The sequence below is a fragment of the Salvelinus sp. IW2-2015 genome, unplaced genomic scaffold (assembly GCF_002910315.2).
Source record: "Salvelinus sp. IW2-2015 unplaced genomic scaffold, ASM291031v2 Un_scaffold6153, whole genome shotgun sequence".
NCBI lineage: Eukaryota > Metazoa > Chordata > Actinopteri > Salmoniformes > Salmonidae > Salvelinus > Salvelinus sp. IW2-2015.
Window position 1 is genome coordinate 9699 of NW_019947416.1, and position 4127 is coordinate 13825.

Consider the following 4127-nt stretch of genomic DNA (forward strand, 5'->3'; position numbering starts at 1 on the left):
GATAAGCACACTATTCACTTATAAGAAACGTAACACAGTGAGGAAAGGTCGGGGCAGGGAATTCCTCTTCAATTAAAAGGAGTTGAAATCCCCGAACTCTATTAGTACGGTTTTCTTCTCCTTAAACATCTGTGATCATTCGCAGTGTCCAGTGTGTCTCACCCTCCAGTGTGAATATGTCCCCCAAGGTTGAGTGAATCACCTTCTCACCTTAATTCACAATGCAATGCATAAAATCTTTGGACATACAGGTTTGGTTAAACAAACAACCTTTTCAATGGTAATTAACAATACTCTTACTATTTCTATATCTGCTTGTTTACTAGATTTTTAAATTTTTTTTATTAGTTTTTATCATCCAATAGGCCACATTCCTATCCTAGACCACACTTACCCATCCCCGCCCTTTGTTCTGGCTCTGCCAGGTAACAACCTTGCCTAAAACCTAACACCAATGACTTAGGTAAAATTAGTGTAAAATTATCCTTATGTCTGACTTAATCAGTGAGGAACGCCCCTTTCAATCCGCCGCATGTCCAATTCTCCCTTGGGCGTCCATTCATAATCTATCCTTTTTCCAAATTCTCTGTCCAAGTGACTTATCTACTTTAAAAAGGTAATCTGTGGCTGCTTATATAGTTTCTTAGATATATATATATTTATTGATTTAAACCGTATCCTTCTTCTCACCAACTTATTTCACAGCCTACCTTGCTCATGTCCTGGTTCCCCCCTCTCCACTCTGCTCTCAAACCTTCAAGGTCTCAACAGTGCGGGGTAGACCCCTCTGTCTGCCTTTTTTTTTATAATAGTCAATAACAAAATATGAGTTCCTTTGCAATATTATCAATTTACCTCAAAACTAGTATCCCAAATGACACAAATTCATTATTCTCACTACATTTCCCCGTGAGTGATCAAGTCACCGGAAAATGCAACGAAAACAGAAAGATAGGTCAAAAGGTCACACCTACATTCGTGTTCCATACCATATCRAGACATACCAAAAGAACCCTTTATCTTCTCAAAGTCCCTTACCTAAATAAAACTCAAAAAGTAAAACTCCTATTTCAATATGAGTGTATTCTTTTAAGATATCTTGTCTCTGGGAACACGGAAACCCCTATCCTAAACATTTACTGCAAAAAACAAAATTATGTCACCAGCARTCAACCAGGCTCCCCGTCGGCTGGGAGACCGTTGAGTGCTGCAATACTGCCATCTTCTGTCCATTCACTGCACAGCTCTCCACCCACTCTCCTTCAACCTTCTCAATTTGAGCCATATTAGTTTCTTATTTTAACTGTTGTTTTTTACAAATTTTGATTTATTTTTTAATCTGTTATTACCTAGTTAGACTAGGGTGTCCGTGACATACATCCATGGGGATCCGGTTATAGTTATTCTATTAACCATGTGAAAGTGCCCAGGGACACCCCAAATATCAGTAGGAATATCACAAATAAGGGGCCAGCTATCCCTAGTCTTGCCCAGGGAGGGAGAAATGTCCCTCTAACTGGGCGAGGTTTCTTTATCAGGGGAGGCGGAGTTTGATTCCGCATCACCTGAGTCAGGAATGTCTTCATTTGGAATCGAATTTAAGCTGTTTAAATCAGCTCTGACTTCTGTCAGTGTTCTAGAAGGGATTGGGGCTGGAGTGCAATGTGTGAGGTGGTGCCAAGGTGCGCCTGATTTACCTTTGACCTGGACTGAGTGTGAAGTAACCTCCCTCACTTCGTACAGTCCAGTCCACCTGGGTTCTAGCCACTTTCTCTTGTGGACATTAACCCCACCCAGTCACCAATTTTTCCTTCAGTGGTGCCAGATCTCCCGTCAGCTTCCCCGTTGGACCTTGTGAATCTGTGTGAAGAGAGCTGCAGAAAGTTCCGTCAATTATCAYACATTACAATTTGTTGTACATCAAGGGCGGGCATATGACCTCCCTCCCTTGGTGAACCCAGCATGACTCCTCCAGCCATTGTCTCATGAGGAGAGAGGTGGGTGCCTGCACCTGGAGAGGCTATCATGGCCAGCAACGCCAGGGGCAGGACTTCAACCCAAATCAACTTCAAACCWGCACATACATTTGATTGGCGCGTTCCACGAGACTTATGAGATTGTGGCCTGTACACTAACCCCATCATTCAGTTGACATTTACACATCCGACCCTATTGGTACATGGAGCGTTTGTCATTAAACAATACACACCCAATCTTTCCTCCACCTGTCTCAGGTGTTGGTTTCTGAAATGGGACCCGTTTGTCGGATCGGATTTGCCTTGGAACTCCATACCTTAGTATGAGTTCGGTTTGCAGCCACTTAATGACCGATTTTGCATCCTCCCCTGCTGTTGGTATTGCCTCAACCTATTTAGAGAACCTGTCTACCATAACTAACAGGTACCTTTTCCATTTGTCACATTGTCTTGCCCCATATCTGTGTAATCTATGCTGATGTCCTGCTAACCCATTGTGGTCCATCAGTATGGACTGCTCCATGAGCATACGCTGAGTCGGTGTAGATGTTTACAGTCTTTCCTTCAGCCTTTTCCAAAGCTTGTGTTAACCCTATGATTTCTGCCAGTTGGGCCGATGCAGGTTGTGGGATGATGGCAGATTCCAAGGTCACGTGTGATCCCTTCGGAAGCTGCTTTAACACTGCGTATGCTGCATGTTCCCTTCCTCTCCTCTATAGCAGCATCCATCTGTGTATAACCATAGGTCCGGGTTGGTGAGTGGTTCGTTCCCCAGGTCAGGTCTCAGTTTCAGTTCTGTGCAGCTCTTTCTGCACAGGAGTGGGGCAGACCTTCTTCAGCATTGAGTGCGTCTGCCATGTTTTTTGTCAGTGTTGACAAATGTGATGTGTGATTGTGTGCATTTATTCTGATTTTCGTTTTTCTTTCAGCGCTGAACGTGAATTCTTTGCTCATCAGATATGCTGCAACCCCATGGTGGGTGTGATTTCCAATGGATGGCACATTTACAAGTGGGCTGTTTTTCCAATAGCTTTTGCCACTGCAGCTACATACCTGGAGCATGTGGTTTGTCCTCTTCGATGTGGTCCATTTGGAGGAGTGATACACTCAACACTCCTTCTCTCCCCCTCTTGTTTCTGAAAAGGATGGATGATTGTAATCCTTCCTTTTCAGAAACATCCAGATGGAACTTGTTTTTTTAGTCAGGTGTGTCAATGCTGCTGCCACTAGAGAATCTGTTTTCAAGAGTGCAAAGCCTTTGATGCCTCAGTGGTCCATGTCAATGACGAGTGTAGGATCCTTGGTCCCGCCTCTCGCACTATTTCTCTCAGTGGCTCAGTTCTGGCAGTGTTAGTCTGGGATGTGTGTTCGGCTGTACCCTGTCAAGCCAAGGAAAGACAACATTCCCGACACCGTGATGGGGCGTGGATGATTGAAGTATAGAGGTCTCTGTGGTTTTGGAGAGTCCTGCTCCTTCTCCCGAGATTTATCTGCCAAGGAAAGGACAGTTCTGCGACAGGTCTGGACTTGCTCATTTTGACTTTGTATCCTTTTGACGGCCAGAAAGTCCAGTAATGTTTGTCATCTGTAGGCAGAGATCAGACGTGGGAGCCCCCAGCAAAAGGTCATCTACATATTGGATCAGTATCACACCTTCTGGGATTTTCAACTCTGCCAGGTGTGTCTTAAGGATATGATTGAATATTCCGAGTGAAACACCTATAACCCTGTGGAAGAACAAAATAAGTTTACTGTTGATGTTCATACGTGAACGCAAAAAAGTGGCTGAGAGTCTTCATCAAGTGGGATGCTGAAGAAAGCATTAGCCAGATCCACCACCGTAAAGTTGGTGTTTGGAGACAGATTGCTCAGAGTGATGTGAGGTCAGGGACAGGTAGGTCTATAGGTGCAGTAACGTCATTTACTGCTCGGAAGTCTTGAACCATCCGGTATGTTTCTCCTCCAGCTTTCAGCACTGGTTAGGATCGGCGTGTTCCATGGAGATACAGGTCGATAGATAACCTGTGCTCTCAGTAACCCATCAATGGTCGGTTCGATCCCCATGATCTGTTCGGGTTTCAAACGGTATTGTATGAGTTCGGTAGATAGGTATTTGATCTGGGTTCAGTAGAGGTGATGGTGACCGGTGTC

At 44.4% G+C, this 4127-nt stretch overlaps 1 long non-coding RNA gene across 1 annotated transcript; it reads right to left on the reverse strand.

The window, feature by feature from the left end:
* Positions 1–1306: 1306 nt before the first annotated feature.
* LOC139026869 (uncharacterized) lies at positions 1307–3044 on the reverse strand. The gene is made up of 2 exons (XR_011478812.1): positions 1566–3044; positions 1307–1529 (listed from the first exon to the last, which is right to left on the reverse strand). It is a non-coding gene; the product is annotated as an uncharacterized lncRNA (long non-coding RNA).
* Between the last annotated feature and the right edge of the window lie 1083 nt (positions 3045–4127).